At 50.0% G+C, this 21,457-nt stretch overlaps 1 protein-coding gene and 2 long non-coding RNA genes across 8 annotated transcripts in view; 1 reads left to right on the top strand and 2 right to left on the bottom strand.

Moving 5' to 3' along the window:
* Nucleotides 1–2,733, bottom strand: part of OSBPL2 (oxysterol binding protein like 2) — a 36,706-nt gene extending 33,973 nt beyond the window's left edge. The window contains exons 1-3 of one of the 3 annotated variants that reach the window (XM_040575610.1): nucleotides 2,634–2,733; nucleotides 1,700–1,796; nucleotides 1,480–1,534 (exon numbers count right to left, since the gene is read on the bottom strand). The gene's annotated coding sequence lies outside the window, so the exon portion shown is untranslated. Of the gene's footprint in view, nucleotides 1–1,479; nucleotides 1,535–1,699; nucleotides 1,797–2,633 lie in introns of those variants that run through there. The other 2 variants (XM_040575609.1, XM_040575611.1) reach the window with 2 other exon arrangements.
* Nucleotides 2,734–2,911: 178 nt separating this feature from the next.
* LOC121078919 lies at nucleotides 2,912–3,857 on the top strand. The gene is made up of 2 exons (XR_005824792.1): nucleotides 2,912–3,024; nucleotides 3,683–3,857. It is a non-coding gene; the product is annotated as an uncharacterized LOC121078919 (long non-coding RNA).
* A 1,320-nt stretch (nucleotides 3,858–5,177) lies between these two features.
* Nucleotides 5,178–21,457, bottom strand: part of LOC121078918 — a 30,977-nt gene continuing 14,697 nt past the window's right edge. For 2 of the 4 annotated variants that reach the window (XR_005824789.1, XR_005824788.1), the window contains one exon: nucleotides 10,514–17,561. This is a non-coding gene — a long non-coding RNA (uncharacterized LOC121078918). Of the gene's footprint in view, nucleotides 7,010–10,513; nucleotides 17,562–21,457 lie in introns of those variants that run through there. The other 2 variants (XR_005824790.1, XR_005824791.1) reach the window with 2 other exon arrangements.

The raw sequence follows: 21,457 nt of genomic DNA, 5'->3' as shown, positions 1-21,457 counted from the left end.
TCTGCAGGCCTGACTTTGAGCATTGCTTTCAAGAACACGTAAGAGAAAACATTTCAGGCATTTCACAGAAAACAGACCGACCAGCAAGCACAACAGCGTCAAGGACACACATTTCTCTCCAGGTATCTTCGTGGCTCAGGCAACAACACTGAGTGAATGACTACAAAAAAGCCAGCTGGTAATTGGAAGTCCTAGCTATCGAGCAGTATGATGCAACATTGCACGGCTCCAGACCGAGCTACTTCAGATGCCAGAGGTAACGAATTATCTGCCGAAAAACAATCAGCGGACTTGCAAGCGAATCCTGCTTTCAAACAAAAAATCAGCTGGCTGGCACTACAAATAGCTACGTAAAAACACAGCCTTAAAGCGAAAAAGCCTGCCTGGTATGTTTTCCAGCCAACACTAACCTCACAGAGAGCTAAGCTTTTCGCCGTTGTTCTAGGTCAGCATGTGTGACATTCACACAGTCGGATTCACAAGAAGAAAGGCTGGAAGAATTAACAGTTCCAATGGTACCACCTGGCAGCTTAAGCAAGAACGTGTCACAGAAAGCAGTCACAGTTTTAAAACGGATTTAAAGAAACCACCGAATCCTTAAAAGGGCCCTCCGTGACCACACTTACCAAACCAGCTACGCTTGCACAGATGTTAGCAAACAAACAACTGCCTGCACCACGCTCAATTTTCCTCTTTCAGTAGCACACCAACTGAACCCTTTAACCTATCCAGCCTTCAACTACTTCCAGGCAGGGTTTGTTATTTAATCATTTCTGTCTTGAACTTTTGTCTCCTGTTTACAATGTTACATTGGCATGGCTGAAGAGCTCGTTTTGGAAGAAACAGCCTATTTATTCCTGGACAGCAGCTGTCTCGGTGTTTCCTTTGAGCCCTCCCTGACGTGACAAGTTCGTTACGAGGTACTGCTGTTGGTTCAGGAAAGCAACACGAAGAATCACTCCTGATCTTAACCCAGATTGCCCTCAGCTCTGTCATGTGGTCAGAAATCTGTATGACTTGACAAGTATTTTAAGAAAAGCTATGTTTACAGAAACTGAAAACCCAGGGGATTACTCAGGGATAAGTCTCTGCTCGGAATTTCTTGCCTCCGTGCTAGTTTAGCCAGTTCTCCTACTTCCATCCCACGGCTTTACGTTTGGAAGTTACCCAAGTCACCGCTTCCAGAAATCGCCCTGAGGTTTTAGAAGTCCCAGAGCACACTGGCATGAAGTCTGTACGACGATACAGATGTTGGTGCCCCCAGTAACAACAAGAACGTGGGGTTACCAAACTTTGGAAAGCTAAGTTGGAATTAAACAAATTTAATTCTTCTCGCATGCGTATGTTTGCAAAAAGCAAATGCTATGAGAGGAACATTAATGCCAACCCATGCTGCAGATCCCTGTCTCTTTTTCTTTTTGAAAGTTTAAGTGAAGGCCACGTATTTTAATCGAGAAAATTCACAGTAAACGAAACTACTACCTGCTTGCACTGAGCGTGCTTTGCCCAAATACTTCTGAAGGGAAAAGCCAGACTAGGGCAGACAGAAAACAGACAGTGAATGTGAGCACACATCCGAAATTCTGGCCTGCGAGTGCTGCAGAGCGACGAGTGCTTCTGAAAGGAGCCCTGAGTCTAAACATACAGATAGCACAAACAATTAATATCCAAATTAAGTAAGTGACAACGTAACTTATACCTTTGTTACCATGCAGAAGTTCTGGTGGCATGTTATTTAAACAAAAGCCTCTTTTCCTGCTATTTTTCCCATCTTGCTCGCCTCCCTTTGAGGAGCTCTGTAAGAGAAACATCGAGGAGGTGACCGCAGAGCGACAACCAGACTCCTGCAAGCCCCGACAGCTCCGGCCTTCAGCCGGGGCCTCAGGGGCCCCTTGCGGCTACCGCATCGCGCCGAAGTCGGGCTTAGCGCGTTCCCCTCGGGTGCCAGGGCTCAGAGTGCTTCCCGCGGCCACCCGGCTCCAAAAGCAGCCAGGAGAAGGGAAAAAGAAGGAAAGATAAAAAAAGAATTTGCTACGGCAGGCCTCGCGGAGCTCCAGTGCCTCGCAGCCCGTGCTGCACGCAGAAAGGCCTGGGCCCGGTCCGTGTCCTGGGCCCTGCCCTGGTCTTGGTCCCTGACCCCTGTCCTGGCCCTTGTCCTTGTCCCCGTTCCCATCCCATCCCTGTCCCCATTCCCATCCCCGTCCTGTCCCCGTCCCCGTCCCCCTCCCCATCCCCATCCCTATCCCAGGCCCTGTCCCCGTCCCTGTTCTCACCCTGGCCCTGTCCCCGGCCCCGACCCCATTCCTGTCCCTGTCCCTACCCCGGGCCCTATCCCCATTCCTGCCCCAGTCCCCATTCACGTCCCTGTCCCGGTCCGTGTCCTGCTCCCTGGCCCTGGCACCATCCCCTGGCACCATCCCTATCCCCGTCCCCTCCCGTCCCGTCCCGTCCCGTCCCGTCCCCGTCCCCCAGCCGGGTCCCTCAGGCTCTGCCCCCGTCCTGCTGAGGCCCCGGCCCGCCCGGCCCCATCCCGGCCCCACGTAGCCCCAGGATCCCGCCGGGGCCGTGCTGTCAGGGCGGGCCCCGCCGGCCCCCTCGGCCCCGTCCCGGCCCCGTCCCGGCGCCGCCATTACCTGGCCCCGCGCTCCCCCGCCGCAGCAGCCCCCCCCCGCCCCGCCCCGCTGACACCCAGGCGGAAGTGCGGCCCTCGCAGCGGCGGAGCGACGTGCGGCTCCGCCAATCGCAAAGCGAGGCCGCGCCCCGCCGCCGCCCGGACGGACGAATCGGTTCCCTCGCCCTCTCGCCAGGGGGCGGGGTGAATGCTAATGAGGCGGAGAGCTCCGCCGGCCCGGGCTGCACGGCCGCGGGGGGGGGCTGCTGGCCAATGGGGCGGAGCGGGGGGCGGGGATATGCAGACGAAGGTGGGTACCGTGAGCCCCCGCGGCGCTGGGGGGGAACCAGGCGCGTTTAGGGGGGAACGGGGACGCCTCTGCTGCACAAACGAGGATGGGGGTGCTGCAAGGGGTGTGGACGAGTGCTCGCTATGGGATGGCACATTGGTGTCCTGTCTGTAGGGAGAGATTAAATCACCGTAACTGCAGTAGTACAAAGCCACCTCCTGACTGACGGGTGGAAAGAGAAATTCCCCCGCTGCCCTATGGAGCGCTGCGGGGGCGCTTTGTCAGGGGGTGGTCACCTCAGTGCTGTGCACGTTCTGCTATTAATAACTTATCCTACGCGATTAAGATTTGCCTGGTTTTATGTGGTAAATTCTGTTTAGTCGTGGGGTACGGCGCGTCACCCACAGGCCTCAGCGTTCAGGCCCTTCGCCCAGCACGGCCTGCTGTCCTCTGTGGCCTCGGAGCTGGTCAACGGGCGCCTGGAGAGCCCAGCGAAATGCTCGGCAAAACGGGGCTCAGGAGTCAGAGTTGCGTCACCAGGAGAGCAGCCAGCAGGTGCCTTCATTTCTCTCCCCTGAACTTGGCATTTGTTCGTACACAGCCGTTAACTTGAGGCAGCTTTGTAATCGCCCCCCTCGTTTCAGAGGCAGACTTAAGCAGTCGACGTTGTTTGTAAATGTTGATGCAAGTATCAAAACTCTGAGTCAGGAGCTTAAAATGAATTTGATTCATAACATTTCTCTTAGATAACACCTATTCTGCTCTTTTTATTTGCCTTCTAGTTTCTGAATCTGCAAGGAGCTTTGCCTTCACATGCGCTTAAATGTCTTTCATGATCAAAGAGACTCAAAACTCTCATCCTCCCAAATGTCTCCCGCCCTCCCTCTTCATACTTGAAAGCTAACAATCAAACGAATTCTCACTGGACCCAGCAACCAGGACTTTAAAAGGAAAAGGGAAAAAAAATATATATATATATATAAACTAAACAGAATGCGAAGCGTGCACAGAGCGAGGTGCTGCAGATCAGCCAGATGTAACAAGCATCTTTCCTGAGGAGTTAGGAAACCAGTCAGTCTGGACGAATTACGTCTCCTATCACAAAGTCAAAAAGACCCACTGGTAATGGCCCAGGGAAGCCTTGTTGTCCTCACGAGCAGGAAATCATCCTGGACATCAGGAGGAGCAGGCACAAGAGTTAAGAAAAACCAGTCAGGAAGGACAAGCTGGAGACTGAACAAGGAACTGGAGGGAGCGAAGGAGGGAGATGAGTCACAGAAATACTTATCCTCAAAATTATCTTTCCCAACAATTGGTACACTTCTGAATGCAAAGCAAATGGAGCATTTTAACTCTTTAGCGCAGAGCTTTTTCATCTGAGGAGGTTACAAATGCTTTTAACAGGGGAATGACTCCAAGGCCAGTGAGGAAGTCATCACTGCCAGAGACCTCTGCCACCAGCACAACTCATTGTGTCGCGAGGATTACGGACAGGGGCCGGCAGCGTGGCTGCACTTCGGGGGCAACCCTGGCTTTGGGCACACGCGAGGGCTCTGGCTGCAGAGCAGAAGCTCGCTGCAGACCAAACACCATGAACGCCCTCTTCATTTCTGGTTATCTGCTGTAGACAGCAAGGAAGTCTTGCACGGATGGATGGTGGTCAGAGGTAGGAATGGAGGCAGAGACCCTGATCGTGACAGAGTTCATTCCTCCACCTGCACTTGAATAAAGTGAGTATGTTTTTAGAGGTTCAACAGCAAAACCACAAACCATTCCTTTGCTACCTGGCTCCCTCCTACTATCTCCAAGCACTTTACATGGCACACTGTATGCCGATTCTGGAGTATTACTCACTCCTAAATGAGCTGACAGCTCCTGGCCATCAGCCACATGCTGACAATACATGAGACATGAATTAACAATGATAATGCTCCTTGCTCTGGAGCAAATATAAGTTCTTAAATAAAATCTCCCTGGAGAATTTCTCTCACACACTGGGATTCAGGAGTGTTCAGGGGAGCACTGCTGGCTCTGAGGATGTGTCGGTCTCTCTGGATCCAGTCTTGCTACACCCACACGTTGGTTTAGCCCTGCAATGATGCAGGCTGTGTTGCAAGGCAGGTGTTGTTGGACTTATTTTGGGAATGCAAAGCTTTGGGAGGAGAGGATAATTTGTTTCATTCTAAATCCTTTTATAAGATCTTACTAATTTGCCCAGAGAGGTGTGGGTTTTTTTGTTTTTGTTTGTTTGTTTGTTTGTTTGTTTGTTTTGTTTTTTGTTTTGTTTTGTTTGTGTGTTTGTTTCAGTAAGTCATTATTCAGCAATCCATCAGAATTTAAGCTCACCATTTAGTACATAAATGCCCATACTTAGCAAAAAAAAAAAAAAAAGCCAATTGAAATTTTCTTCTGTTGCTAAATATTCAAGGTTACTCTCTAGCAGTATTGAATCAAATGTACAGATGTATATTGGACAGGAACAAGAATCTAGATCCTTATTTGTTTCCCTCCTGTGCTGGCAATGAGGGGAGAGAGCAGTTGCCTTATAAAGGAAATGGCATTGAAAATTTTGCCTTGCTGCCAAAAGTTTTGCAATGTTAATCATAATTAAAATGGGTTTTTACAGTGGAAAGTACAGAGCAACTGCCTCATTCCTAGGTGTAACTGTCAGCTCCATGTGTAATAAACCCAACTGTTCACCTACTGTGGAGCAATGCAATCCACTTCAAAACTGTTCCAAGAAAACCGTGTCACTACAGCAGGTTTACAAATGACGAATTGCAACAGAATAAGGGAGGGCAAAGTGGAAAAACAAAACGCATTGATCCTGTGCTCTAGAGATAATCCCATTCCTGTGTGGCATGCTACTGCACAAATACACATTGTCCTTCACCGGTTGCAGGTAAGCAGAGACAAATGCCTCTTCTCTCCTCCTTCAAATGGAGCCAGCCTGCTGAGGCAGCCACTTCAGTCGCGGCGTGTTTGGGCAAGTGCTCACCTCTGCCACTGGAAGCTCTTTGCAGATGACTCCTGGCAAGGGCACTTCAAAACCCAAACCATTTGTTTGGCAAGCACTCCAGTGACTTCTGCCTGACACTGTCAGTCCCTGCCACGCGCTGTGCTCGTCTGCAGATGGCCGGGGCTCCCAGCACGCCACTTCTCCAGACCCACTCGTGCTACGGGAAACCCAGAACAAATCCGGAGTTTCCCCTTGCATCAGAGAGTTTCAAAGACACGGCATTGTCCTTGCGGGTATGTGCTGAGTGCGCTTGGAAGCATTCCTTCTCCTGTCTACAAACAGCTGCACTTCACAGGAGCACGGGGCTTGTCCATGCTTGAAGGCTAATTTGTTCTGAGGGAGGGTGTGAATTAAAAGCGCAGTAGCGATCCAGAAATATCTCTGGGCAGCTAAGGCCCAAGGTATCACAACAATTGATTAAACACACCATCGCTAAATGCAAGATCAGCGGAGAAATGCCACGAGCAGCGCACCCAGGAGAGAAGAGGGTCGTGCAGCGTGGCGGGGCCTGGGGCTTGTCTCCTACCACAGCTCCTGCCTGATGGAGCTGTGCCATCAGCCGCACAGCGAGACTGGGGACTGGGTGGGATGGGGGGAAGGAACAAGCCCCAGAAGAACGCAAACAGGACTGCAGCGAGGAGCACAGCCCCTGGTTGTTGCCCCTTGGGTGGTGCCTTTTGCGTGGGCAGATGCCAGCCTGGACAGCTGCAGTGTGCCTCTGGCTCAGGTGGAGGTGGTGGTTCTCCCCTCCTGTTCTCTGCAGTCCTGCAGTTTGCTTGTTAATATTAATCGTGATTATTCAGGTAATAAGACGGCACACCCGGTGTCACGCTGTGCTGGAGGCTGTGCAAACATGGAATAGGAAGAAACTTTCTGCCTCTGAGAGTTTGCATTGAAGGCACTCCCACTTTCCAAATGAGCGCAGGCTGCATCCAGGTACAAGTGAGGCAGACACAACTTTGCAAAATGTGAAACATCCAAATGTTCCACGGTCTGAATAATAAAGGTTTCCTCCTATAGCCTGTCCCATCTTGCAAGACAGACATTATAAGTTCTATTGACTGGAATACTGAATTTCAAGCTGCTGGCACTAAGAAAAAGGAAGATATTGTGAAGGAGCTAGTGTCACATAAATGTATTCAATAGAAAAAAGACATTAAAAAAGCAGACATTGGTAATACTGATAAGGCTTCAGTGAAGGACCCGGTAATGCTGAAACCACATGAATTTTAACCAGCATCTTGAGGAAAAGCAATTCAAGAGAAAAAGGAATCCACAAATAATGAGGAACATGGCCAAAGCTGAATAAGTAGAAATAGCCGGTCTGTTAAAAGGCTGAATAAGCATGTTCTTTGTAATGGCATGTAAAGGAAAAGGCACAACAGGCTGTGTCCTCCGCTTCAGTGATAATTTCCCTGGGAGCTGCACGCATTCAGCTGAGGGCAGCGCAGGGTCTGAGCCACTTCTCTTCAGTGTAAACTAAAGTTTTGAAATTTCGCATAGTCAAAGTTGTAAAAGCTTAAAAGCCAAATGCTGAATGTCCAGGGACTTTCCAGGGTAAGTGAGAACGTTTCTTAAAATACATGCTTTCTCACAAGGTCTAGAGGTTACCCCGCCGAATCCTGAACTCTTCTAATTCCAGATACGACTTTGGCACTGGACACTTCCACTCCCGGAGCCAAGTAGCGATGAGCAGGAGGCTGTGCTCAGGATGAGAACAGTTGTGCAAAACTAGGTCAGCTCCATATCCCGCCTCACCCTCCCTGGGAGGAAGGTCCTTGCGTTTCTTCCACCTCCATAGAAGGGAACATGGGGATGGATCAGCGTCAGCTCCCAGCTTTAACCACCCCCACATTTGTACAGGGCTTGGGAAGCACCAGAAGAGCCCTGCGGAGCCCCATCTCTGGAAACTTGCTCCTGCTGCAGGCTGGGCACCAACGTGCCTCGGCTCTTTCTGTTTCAGGAGCAAATCTGAGGATGCTCCATTTTCCCAGCGCCCATGCACCACCACGCTGCCGCTGGTTTATCTGCCAGCAGTCAATGATGCTTTCTGTCCTAATAGAGGTTTATTTGTCAAACTTGGCCACAAGAGTGCCTTATTTAGAATTAATTACAATGTCTGGTTTTAGCTACATGTACAGCAGCGTGGCAAGTCACCTTTGTACTCTCTGGACCAAATTTCTATCTATGGATGTCAGCATTTACATCAGAGACTAATTCTACAGCTTGTATGATGCTTTCGTTCTGGAAATTTCAGTCAATAGAAGCTAATTGTATTTATTGATGCGAGATCAGAATTGATGTGTGAGTAAGATTTAACCTGACTGAGCGCTTCCTTGGTAACTTGTCTCCGTCTCCAGGATCTCACCATCACCAGCAGCTGACCGGGATAGGTGTGCACGAGGCAGGGCGAAGGGATGCTCCTCACAGCCCAGAGCAAAAGGGATACTTTCCTTTGGATCCTCCCCACACTAAGTCAGAAAGTCAAACAGATTTCTACTGCCCAGGTAATGCAGAGGTGTTGCTTATGTCAGGTAAATTAATTTCAGTAAGTTCCTTATAGAATTAGATACAATTAATTCAGTAGCAGCGTTTCCCCAACTCAGCACCAGTTCCCTCTGCACATGCTTTGTGTCTGAAATGACAGCAGAGGAGAGTTTCCTGTAGCACGCACGTACTGTTCCTGTATATTTTCAAGTACACCTGGCGAGACGTCCACACTGTGCCCCACAGCACGGGGAGGAGCCTTCTGGACTGGCGGAGGTCCCAGCATGGGGACAACTGCCCTCCCACCGGGGTGCCACCTCACCACCACGCAGCACAGAGCTCAGGCAGGTACTACCCCTGGAAACAGGTTCTGCAATTTTATAAGAAGTCCCTGACTTTAACCCTACCACCTGTAGCTGCCAGTAACACCTGGGAAAAAAAAAAAGGGGGGGGGGGTGTATTGCAGATAAGCTTTTTTACTGATAAACTATAGGCTGTTCTAAATCAGTTCAGCACGTAATTTTCTTTATCTTTGCAAAATTACCACCATTAATCCAACAAATATTTATACGCAATATTATGCTGGGACAGTTTTCTGCGCTGAATGTAACAAAGTCCTGTTAACTGGTCCCTAGGCAACCACTAGGACTAATTAGTAACTGCTAATTCACACACATCCATCAAAATAAGATCCACATTCATTTTATGCTTCAGTATCTTTGTGCTTGAAAATCATGTAAACTTTCCAGAAATAAATGATACTAATTTGCAGATTGGTTAAAAATGGAAAAGTATAAAAATGGTCTCATTGTGATATTCCACAAAAGCAAATCACAAAATATACGGAATAATTGAGCGTGAACAAAAAAAATCAGCTCCTGTCCCAGATGGAGTTGGAAAGTTTGGCTCTAGATCTGACGTCTGCTGTACGAGCAACCCCGACAGGAAGGGTAACTACGATGCCTCTCTCTTCAGCTCCTGTGTCAGCTACAGCTGACTCTGTTTGCTTTTAGCCCAGAGAGGAACGGGGAGCAGAAGGAGAAGAAAACCTTAATTGATATTCACAATGATGTCTTACATGTTCAGCATTATTTTTGTCTAAGGGAGCTCTTTCAGAAAATGTGAGAAAACAAGTTATTAGGTAAAAGAATGGCCATCAGAACTGAAGAAAGGACTCTGTTGGGAAGGAAGAGACTGCATAACTCTAGGTATTAAAGTACCATGAATCATTTTGGTTGCCGTTTATATATTTGGAAACTGAAAAGTAAGACAGATTCAGATCGGCACAGTGGAAAAAAAGAGTCCATTACCTTATCTAAGCTAAATGCCAAACTGGAAGTCTCTAATGATCAAGGCAGATGGGTTCAATTTGCAGCTGACAAGTAGCCATTCCCTTATGCTGCCAGCGTAAGAATGGTAAAACCTCTCCATGACCCCATTTCCACGCATAAAACCCGATGTCCTGAACCCAAAGCTAAACCGGCTCCGGCCCTGGGGGCTGTGATGCCAGCAGGTGGCCAAGGCCAGTGACAACGCAGTTGCCAAGCTCTGTGTGGCCACCAAAGCCCCAGCCCTGCCTGCCATTTCCCAAGCGCGGAGCACGATCCTTGTTTTCCAGCCATCCAGCCCCAACGGCCGGGGCAGGCAGGAAGGAGCCTCGCCAGCTCGCTGTTAGCTGAGGGCTTCCAGCAGGGAGAAGCCCAGACAAAGAGCCTTGCTCCCCCCCCCCCGCTGCTGCCCGGGGCCTGCTTCACGATTGGATTTATTCCCGGTCACCGGCTCTGCCGGGGACGGGACCTGGCAGGAGGGCAGGAGGGGAAGCCGGCTCACCTCTGCTGGGTTTCCTTGGCCTGGCCGTTCCGTATGCAAAGCATGCTGCCATTTTTCAAGCCCTGCCACTTGGAAGCGGATTTTGCAGGTACTCTCTCCTCATTGTCACGTAGGGAGGGTTTTGGCTCAAAGCACGGCATTTACACTGGCATGAATAACGGGCAAGAAGACAGAACTCACAGGAAACTTCTAATGTGATGCGATTCATTACCAGTCCTGCGCAGTCTGAATTAAAACAGCATTACAAAAAAAAGAGAAAGAATCACTGAACCCCCAGGCTGTCTGGCAAGCAAGTGCCCCAGTAACCCTGCCGTGCTGGTGGGGATGGCGAGGGCTCCTGGCAGGCGGCTGCCGCAGCCCCCGGGCACAAAGCTGGGCTCTGCCCACGGCTGCCACCTCTCCATGTGCAGCCATATGGCCTCGGGCAGGGCCTTCGCACGGACCAGAAACAACTCTGCTCTGGGAGCGTGGGAGCGGAGGGAATGCAGCCAGGCCAGAGGGAGAAGGAGAAGGAAGGAACAAGGATCAATTAGCCTCTCATTTCCTCAAATTAGTGTTTCAGTTGTCATGAACACAGACCATCCATTCCAGACAGAGAGCAGAGATGAGAGGATTTCAGGCAGCAGCAGAAGGATGGACTTCAAAGGAAACCCAAGCTCCTGCCTCCAAACTAGAGGCTGGAGTGAGGCTTGCCATCACCTACCATCATCTCCGCCTCGTCCAAACCCTTCACTCACCCACGACCAGCTGCGACATGCCTTCCCAGAGCACCTAGAGCACCTAGAGGACCAGAAGCATTGGAGAGCAAAGATCTTTGCTCCCACCCTATCCTGTCCTCCCCTGCATACATCTCCCCTGTAGAAGGAGCTGGGGCAGCTCTGTGTGTCAGCCCCATCCTTGCCACGACAGCCAAGGAAAGATGTCAGCCCCGACCATGTCCGCACAGGAGTAGCAATCCAGCCCACCCTGCTATGGCCAGCCCTGCGCTCAGCTCCAGCCTCGTCCCACGTTCACTCTGGGTCTGGGACTCCCCCGGAGCTGTAGCCAAGACCCTCACCAGCATGTGCCCCCCATCAGCTCAGCACAGAGACTTCAGTGAAGAACAGCCGCGGGGGAGAAACCTCTGCTACTTTGCTTGGATGGCTCGATATGTGTGAAAAATACTGCTGAAGAAGAAGAGCAAACGCTTGGCTGTGCCATACACGGGGCACCTGCTGATGCTCAGCCCTTTGTCCAGCTGCAGAGGATCAGAGCGCAGACACGGTCTCCGGGAGATTGTGATGCTGGGTTTTCCAGATTTGCAGGCACTGAGGTGACAAAGTGCAATAGCTGGAAATGAGACAAATAGCCAACCCTGGCAGCACTCAGATCGGCGCTGGATGTTCTTCTAGCCCAAAGAGGGATTAGTCCGGAGCAGCTCCCTGCCAAGTGGCAGAGGAGACACGGCTGCCCTTTCAGCTATGGTGAACTTCATCAGGTTTTCAGTAAGAAAAACAGATTATCTGCTTGCAACAGCAGCCTTGGAGTGCCACACATGTTCTTGTTGCTTCAGGTGAATAGAAGCAGAAGGGCTTTTTCCTATCTTTTGTATGTGCAGCTGCTATTTAATGTAAATGTACTTACCAGAAATTGAATAACTCCCACACGAGTAATTTTATCCCCATCCGACATTTAAATTATGAATGCAGTAATCTGCAGCACCACGAGTTACAAGGCAAGGCTAGAATTCCCGAGGCAAGAAGTCTATTTTTAGACCTTTCAAGCTCAAATTTTCACTAGCTGCAGAAATTTGCTTCCTTCTGCTGCTTTGGAAGTTAATTCGCATTGAAAGTTTCCGGATACGTGTTTCTGACTTTTGGGTGCTGCCTGGTCAAAACAAAACTGCTGCTTTCTGCCACCAAGCACTGGGGAAAACGTGCAAGGAGGAACCCCCAGCTTGCGGGTCTGTAGCTGGTGCCCAGGTCATGATTGCCTAATGTGGTTGTTCTGAAAGCACGGGGAAATGAAGAAATTGCTTGTTTCCCTTGATGACATCCTCCAGCTGGGATGTGACCTGGCTCGGGAGTTGTGTGTTCAGCTTGAACAGGGGCTGTGCAAATGCTCGCTGAGTGCTTCCAGTTTTAATCTGCATGACTGACAGCAGTTGTACAACTCTGCTGTCTAGAGACTGCACAGAAGATGCTCCTGACTCTCATTTGCAAATGCTGTTTAAATTCATGGGTTATTTTCTTCTCTATTTTTTGGAGGGCTTTTTTTCCTATCGTGGAGACTTGGTGTTTTACTTGTTGCTCTTGTTCTGTGTGCGATACCCAAGAGAGACCCAAACACGATGCAGATCTCTTATTATCCGCTTGTGCGTAGCAGTCCCAGAAAATAAATGAAAGCAAGAAAAGGCTCAGATACACTACAAAAATGGAAGACCCTTTCTGCTGGTCTCTGCAAGGGGTCAGTGACATCTAGAGCATGGAACAACACTGGTCTGGGAAGAGCAGCTCAAGGATGAATCACCTTTTGCTTCATGTAAAGCCCTTTATCTCAGAAGAGGCAGGAGGCAGGGCTGATAATCATCGGCTGCCAAGATGTGATGCTCTTTCCAAATCAGGACTGGCAAGCAAAGCCTTCCACGTGAGTCTTGGTCTGGAATTACAGCGAAGCGAGAAATCCCAGCTCTGACTCTCTCTTCCCTGGACAAATTGTCTCATCACCATTTCTTAATCAAACAGTGCCAAAGCAGGAATGCTGGTACTGGCTCAGCTGCCGTGCTGGCCAGCCCTGAACCCAGCTGTGAGGCAGCTCAGTGGCGAAAGCTGAGCACCGCTGTTGAGCATCTGAATGTTGTGTGTGGGGCACATACAGAAGCAGAGGGTAGGGCTCTGCAGGAGCCCAGGCTCCCCAGTAACCCCCAAAGGCTCTAGCAGAGTAGATGGACCTTAATTTCCTTCCCTCTGCAGTGAAATGCACTGCTTTCCCCTATGTCATCAGGCTTTTGCTGTGCTTGGGGGAAAAAAAAAAAAGATTGTGGCAAATGGAGGTGCAATTCTTTTAAAATGTTCTTTTTTTTGAGAAGTAGCAGCAACAAAAATTACATGAAGATCAAAGAGAAAGGAGACTATATTCAGAGACAACTCAAAAATAATATGGGGCAGTTGCTGAGCAACTCTCCAATGCAAAGTATTGCTATTTTCTGGTGCCTCCCCCGCCCGTACAAGAGGGACGGTGTCTAGTATTAGTCAAAGAAAAGTCTGTGTGATTGCCTGAGCACAATTAGATCTAAGGTCTTTGCAAACAGCTCCTATCAATCAACCTCCAGCCATTGATCTTACATCTAAAGCACTTATTGAAAAATAAATGATGCTTTTTTGATCTAATCAACTATTAAGGATTCTTTTCTTCCTTTTTGAGGCTAGGTAAATAAAATTCTTCCATCAGAACTTGCTTAATAATTATTCTGGACACACAGTGGACCAAATCCTGAGTGCGAAGCAAAGCGATGACTCAAAGGCTGATTTCTTTTTCTCCGGTCCTCATTTTTTGTTCGAATATCTATTCTTCCAACAGGCATTCACACAATTTGGTGCACAATGCTAAATTCATTCCCATAATCAGGGCATTGTCTGTTATCTGACTGGAGCCGCGACGCACATGTGCCACAGGGATCTGCCTGCCTCAAAGTGGTGCCCAAGGATTTTACCTTCCGCCTCCTGACGTCGGTCCGTCCCCGTCCCGCTTTTGTGCCGCATCGGTTACAGCTGCAAAAACGCTTTTGTGCTCCGAGGAGAGACAGCGGGTTTCCATCCGTGGGGATCCTTCAGCATCAAGATCGTGCTAACGCCGAGTGCTGTCAGAGTGCGTGTGGCCTCGGGAAGGGCCGGGGGGCAGGTGCCATGACAACTTGGCGGCAGGGCTGGGACAAGGAGCGCAGGCAGGGGAACGGGTCAGATGGTCACCATCCATCGCTCCCGCTGGGGTCTCCGGGGAGGAGATGTTTAGATCCCTGATAGCTATGGAAATAGGAAGCTTCTTCTCGTTTTGTCGTCGAAGTGAATAAGCTTGGGGCTACAAACAGTGAGGAATTAGCGAGGCTGCACTGGGGCTGATGCAGGCGAGAGGGGCAGAGATGGTGTCTGCATTCATCCCTCTGCCACAGCGCGTCTGGAGGGCAGTGCAGGGCCCACCAAAGCACACCTGGAGCGCAGCAAAGTGGCCCTGCAGCCCCCCGGCACACACAGGGGTGTCACACCCAGAGGGACGCAGGACAAAGAGCCCGCAGCTCCAGTGACCTCCGCCTCAGCCTGCAGAAATGGGGGCACCCCACTTTCACATCAGGACGGGATGGAGAAGAGACGTGGCGTGCACGAAAGGGCCCTGCGAGCGTGACCAAAGCGATGTCAGCCACAGAGACCGCACAGCGCTTCTTCCCAGGGGCCAGGACCCGAGGCAAAACAGATGCTTGACCCACGCCGGCATCAGCACAGCAGGGCTTGCCCTGCTATTTTCCAGAGTTTTTAAAAAATGCCCCTTTGAAAGCAGCGCAGCCGGCTCAGCTCTGCCTCTTGGAGGCTGGCACGCTGCCACCCTTTAATTAAGTCTGCTGTTATGTCTAACGCTGGTGGCAGCATTTCAGGTCGGCGGCGCGGAGGCTGTGGGAATCGGCAGAGGAGATCAGGTGGCTGTGGAGCTCTGGGATGACTTGGATGTTTGAGTTAATATGCCAGAGTAATGGAGTCGATATTACCACACTTGCTGATCAGATCGATGGGGAGCACAGATCTAGCCAGGGCACGGCTCCTTTGCCTGCAGGGAAGAGGATGGCTGGGAGCAGAAAGCATTGGTTTGAAACCCAAATCCTCTTTTCATGGCACAAGCCATGGGTAAAACTACTGCCAGAGGCCTCTCTAACGTCCCCTGGCACCAACGTGCCAGCTCAGCCCCAGACACCTACGCCCCTTGCACGCTTTGCTCTGTGCCTGGCTATGAGCTGAGCTCCCAGCACAGGCGAAAGGAGTGAGGACTGAGAAGGGGGCAGCTTCTGCATCTTTTTCTCTGTGCTGGAAAGCAGACCTCAGGTCCAAGTCTGGGTGGTTTTGGCTTCACTTCTGGTAGCTCAATGTGCAGCAGCTCAGACTCACACTGTTTCTTATGCGCTTCAATAAAAGTAGAGTCTGTGACCAACTGCATTTCACTGCTAGAGAGACTGTTCCTTGCAAAACACAACTTTTTGTGCTTTCTGCAGCGTCATTTCTCCTCACGCAGCCTCCTGGGAGGAGCAGCCTGTTCCTGCACCTCTCCCATACACACGAGCTGCTGTGGTTGTGCAACCCCAGGGCTGCATTTTTACGCACAGGACACGGTGACAAGGCACACCAAAGTCCAAGCCCATTTCAAATACAGGTTTCCAGCAGCCACTGTGCTGCACGTCTGTCCCCACGTCAGCCGTGTCCTGCAGACAGGGTAAAGCTACAAGCGGGCAGTCTGCAAAATCAGCCTCACATTGCAAAGTGCTTTGGGATCGTGACTGGGAGGTGAGGCTCTGCCTCCACCAAGTGATCGGCAGAAAGAAGAGAAAAAAGCCTGCTCGGGGTTGCACTTCTGCAACTGCAGACTGGGGGGGGGCAACACCCAGCGATTTGTATTCTGCCGCTCGTTTTCGTCAGCCGTACCCTGCTGCCCCGGAGAAGCTAATCTCTGCTTCGTCCCCACAAGGCAGTTTGATTTGATCTGCTCTGCTTGCGGATAGTGCCATGTACAGAATAGTGTTGCAATTAAATATTTTCTCCACTCTATGCTAATGAGAAGCAGGAAGAGCTAACAGAATGCACAATGGCAGATAATTACAGCCAAGCAATTACTGACACAATCCTATCTCCTTGGCCTCGCACTGCTTTTCCCACTGCTAAATGCTTGCCATGAGCCTGCCACAGCAGCCGGAGCTGCGAAGGTGGCGAGCAGAGCGGTGGAAAGGCTCCTGGAAGCATGTCCCCTGGATCCCCATCAGCCCTGGCCACACGCCCCTGCCATGGCTGAGCCTCGGCAGGGCTGCATCGCCAGTGCAGGAGGGGACAGGCTGCCTGCATCTGGTCCGAGCTGCTAAAACTAGGATCATTAAGAGAAAAAATATCTTAATCGCCATAACTGAATTAAAGGAAAACTAGGGAGCATTTCCCATTTGCTTTCATGAGGGCCTGTATCTGACCAGAACTTTGTGAAGTCTAGCTGCCCTAAATGGCCCCCTATGTGCTTTCCCAATCACTTTCATTTCTTGCTCAATCCTGAGTATCTAGGAGCTGCTGTTCAAAATACCCACACTTTGCACAATTACTTCGGATGTGAAACCCCCTCAGTGTGTGCTGATGCTCAGAAAGGGCTGTGGCAGGCTGGGGAAAACACATGTTTAACATCAACAGAAGTAAATGAATGAGCACATTTTTAGACATGCAGGCTCAGACAGAATTGCTTTAAGCCAATGCCATAACATTCTTCAATGCCGAGCGTCACATGAAACGTTACCCAGAACCACCTCCCTCCTGTTCCCAGCCTGCTCGCAGACAAGTGGGACCCACGAAGCCTGGCTGTGGGCGCTGCAAACAGCATCGGCTGCGTGTGATGCATTATTAACAAGAGGAATTATGAACTCTACTTCAAAAAACTTCTCAAAGCCAACCCCAGTGCCACTACACACAATTCTTTGCAAAATTAGAGACTGTGATTTGAGTTGGACGATTCATCTTGTACCTGAACAAATGCAATTAATTTAGCACTGTGCTCTGCGTCCCCTCCCTTTTTCCATTGCACTACGGCGTGCTGTCAGACAATGCAGAAGGACAGCACGAAACAAAGAGAAGGGGAAAACAGCATCTGATATTACAGGGAAGCCTTTCCCACAAACCACCAAACTCACAGCGTAAATCAGAGCAAGACAAAGGGAATTAAAAGAGAAAGAGCAATGCGCGAGGACAGCTTGGTGGGACAGAAAGCTGTGGATGGTCGCATCTAGGGAGATAAAAACCCCAGCTCCTCACCTTCTGGCAAAGCTTTAGCCACACGGGAAGTACCAAAGGTGACCGGTGCCAGCCTGGTCCTGCTCCCTTCCCAGTGCCTCGACCATGCTCCTTCACCCAGCCCAGCGCCGTCACCCCAGCTGCGGCTCTGCACCGTGTTCCAAGCTTTGTTGTTGTCCTCTGTTTTCTAAGCGAATTATCAAGGAAACCTTTGCTCACCTCGCACCAATACAGCCTTCATTAGCTACTTCCACGTGGAAAAATTGCACATCATTGTCTTCTGTCTGTTTGCCATGAATTTTCAGGCTCACCGGTGTCTCATGTGCCCTGGAAAGAAGAGCAAGAGAGACAGGTGGGGAATTATTTCTCGCTTCCCATTCCCTGCTAACAGGCAATGTTTCACAGCCTCAACTCAACTGAGACATGTGGGAAGTGACAGAGCAAGCAGAATTTCTGTGGCTGTTGGCCTTGAGATAATCAGGTACGGGGTATTCAGGCAGGCTTAAAGGAGACCTGGCTCCCAGAATCCCCAAATTCTGGCTCATGTAGCACGCAGGAAAATTGCTGATTGACCATCATCCCTTGGAGGCGCAGGGATCACATCAGCGACCTGTGCATTACCGGCCATGCTGAGACAGAGAATGACAAGGGGGATAATGGCAGAGGTGCTCCAGATGGAAGACCTGGCTCCCACGCAGTGAGTTTTCATACACCTTGTGTGACTCAGTACCTTAACTCACACAGGAGGCGTCTAACGTCGTCACTTGTCCTTGGCTTCTCCGAGCACCCCGCATCCTCCCTCCAGTGCAGCTGCACCCCTGCCTGGGGGGGTCAGCACTGCAGGACCTGATTTCTTACTGCAGAGGGGAGGACTTTCAGGTTTTTTTCCCCATTATTTCTTCCAGGATGTTCTGAACTCGGTGAAATCACAGTGACTGTTGCGTTCAGCAGCAGCTATGTAACATTTGAGTCTCCCGAGACAGCTTAGCCGAGTGGTTTCACAAGAAGAGTGCCATAACTGCAGTAAGGAAAATAATCTTGTTATTTACAGCAGCAAATTCCCTGTCTTTACAGGGGAGCAAGGGTAGCACAACAGGCCAGAAACCTCGGCAAACACCAGGCTGGCTGCTGAAGTGGCTTTTGTTGCTAAAATGCTATTCATTGCAAGCTAATCCAATAAACAGTTCTGCTCAGGGTTCCAGCTCCTCTCTGGACCCAGGGGAGCTCTGGTTTCTTTGTCCTCCAATATTTTTCTGCACCAGTCTGACTCCAAATTACTGGCTTGTCTGGAGGCCAGAGCAGCCCAGGAACGTGTATTTGTGCTTGGAAGGGGAATGACAGTAGATAGCAGCACAGGCAAAAACATCCTGAGCGTCCTTGCTGCTTCGCCTGCAGTGAGCTGATGCTTCCTAAATGCTTTACCTTCCTCCTGTCGCCGTATCCCTTTTAATCCCTCTTCGCCGTGCTTTTGTAGCCGGATGCCTGACATACTCTCTATTAGTCTCTGCTGGCTTATAACAAACATCAAAAGAAAGCCTGAAAAGATGAGGAATCAGAGATCAGAACCTAGAGCAATAGCTAATAGAAGAGAATACGTTAGGCACACTGAGGCTCAGTATGAAATACCTTTTCCATCTACCTTTGTTAGACAGATCTAAGTGCAGGCTTGACATCGACGTGAGCAGTCAGAGATGTGGCTGAGAAAAAGGTTTTTTATTAGAAATGCCAGGAGTCAGGGAAAATCCTTGCACAGATGAATTTCTTTCTCAATTACACTGATCTGGAGACCCGTGAAGCATAGTTCAGGCTTCAGGAGGAAAGGGGCAGGTGGAGGAAGCAGCATCCTTCTGCTGGCAAACTTTTAACTGAGGAGCTGAGCAGGATCTGACCTTGTTCAAACAGCGAAAAGGAGGGCAGAGGAGCCGAGGGTGACTGTGACTCACAGGGGGTGGGACAGGGAATCCAGCAAAGCAGATTAGGGCTAAAGGACAGACAGACATCTTCCCCTCTAGCCAGGAAGCCTATCTTCCTTTGAAGGAAGTGCGCTTTGAGAAGTGACTACAAAGCTGCTGGATTTAACTGTGCAATGCCTTTCACAGATTGCCCTTGAAAGTGCTCTTAGCAGCACAACCACTTAAAATTCCTGCAGACCTGCTAAGAGTGGCAACAGCAGCGTCTCCAGTGACGTTGGCCTGCCCTTCACCCTCAGGAGATGCATGTGGGGGCGAGCCCAGGGTGACCAGGTTAGCCAGGGTGACCAGGTGAGCCTTCTGATGAAGGTGCTGATCACAGCCCGTGACTGTACAGCGATTGTTTCTGACACTGGGTGCAAAGGCAGCTTCGGTCCAGCCAAGCTGATTCTGTCTGCATCTGCACTTGGACCTCCCCAGCATCTGCCTCCTGTCCTCCCAGGCAGCAGAGTGGAGGTTTTGGTGCCCTGTCCTCCCCTCTCGGGAGCAACCTGCACACTTCAGACAAGGTCTCCAGCCACCACGGAGGTCACTGGTGACACGACAGCAGCCTCCTGCAATCAGACCCCTCAAAACAGCCTCCACCGAGGAAGGGGCAGCCTAAATCCAACGTCACCTTTGCTCTCCTTCCTTTGGTTCAGGGGGACCCATGCACCAAGTTCAGGGCTCAGCGCGTGCAGTGTCAGATCATTTTCAGGGGCTGCCTGCAAACAGGAGACTTTTCTGGTTCTCGTGGCTGGTTCAGATGAAGAGTCCCCTACCCCAGGATGTGTAGCCCAACCCGGAACAGCAAGGACGGCTCTGGGTGCAACAGTGCCTTCACCCTCACATGGAGAAGGGTTCTGGGTGAATGAGAGCTCTCTCCGTAGGACCTGGACAGACTCTGCTCAAACATTTCACAGAGGCTGCTGGGGAGTTGGAGAACAACACCAAGCTTCAGTCCCTGTTGGCTAGACACTGTCCAGCAGCCTGGAGACAACAGACTTCATTATCACGGGCCTTGCAGAAGTCAAATCATCAAAGAAAGCAGAGTTAAAGCTAGTTAGACTTCTGATTTTCCTGATCTTAGCAACAAAGGTCTTGTTTGCCTTCTGCTGTACAGAACTACCTCTACTTCTGTGCTGCATTTCTTCTACAGCTGAGTATGATTGTGAAATAAATACCAGACTGCAAATCCAAACCTCGACTTGTAGAAAAGCCCCTCAAGTATTGTGCCCGAAGGACCTTTCACTGAGCACCTGACGGAGGATTTGGGGACAGCTTCTGCTTTCAGTGACACCAGCGCTACTCTGAAGGAACTCCCTTGGTTCAATCAAGTCACGCAGAGATGAGAGGAAAATCGCCTCTACATTTCTGCTTGGAAAGCATCTGGAGTACAGAGCGCTTCGCTTTTCTCCCTGTTGCCAACAATGAATCAATATGGTTGCATCTTTGTAAGACAGCAGAGAATTGGACCCACATTAAGTGGCGATAATGAATTAGACTGAATTAAACTTTGGTGCATATTAGAGAGATGTTAGTTACTATATAAAGTAATATAATTAATTAGTCCAGGAAATCTGTTAAATATTATATGAGGTTACCAATGGATTTCCTGCCTCTGGGCCCCACAGACCAGCAGGAAGCGAGGGATTTGACATTTGCAGATCTTCTCCCATAAGAACCTCATGGCAGCTTGGAAGAAAATCATGGGCTCCATAAGTGTTATTAAACTCTACCCCTCTAATTGCTCAATGTCATTAAGTTTTATAAAGTTTGATCAAGCGTTAAGAAGCTCGCTGCTCTGCAGCTTGCACCAGCCAAAGTCCAGAGGAACCCAGCTTGTTTCTCTACAGCTGCTCTGTTTTTACATCTGCCCAAGAACAACACTGGCTTCAACTAGAAATTGTTCAAATGCTCCCACCTAGCTCCTAACCAACCCTACTTACCACCACTAAGAGCATTAGGAATGAAGCCCAGCCCTGCTTTTTTTAAACCATCTCCTGATGGAGTACCAAATGTAACCGATATTTTTTCAGCATAACTCTAATGTTTACTCCTCCACGTGGGAAAATGCTTCCAGCGTAGTTGGTTACAGCTGTATATGGATCTCACGTCTTGTTACTCAGATCCTGCTGCCTCTCTCTGCAAACATCTATCGGTCTTAACAGCTGATGCCAGCTCAGTCCAAGCTGACAGATGCACAATGACTTTTGGTTTTATTCCCCTTGTGCTCTGAAATTTTCATTTCAAAATGCAATATCGAATTGGCCT

This window comes from Cygnus olor, chromosome 16 (assembly GCF_009769625.2).
Source record: "Cygnus olor isolate bCygOlo1 chromosome 16, bCygOlo1.pri.v2, whole genome shotgun sequence".
Classification (NCBI taxonomy): domain Eukaryota; kingdom Metazoa; phylum Chordata; class Aves; order Anseriformes; family Anatidae; genus Cygnus; species Cygnus olor.
The sequence above is the reverse complement of the archived record's forward strand: the minus strand, read 5'-3'. Positions and strand labels throughout refer to the sequence as shown.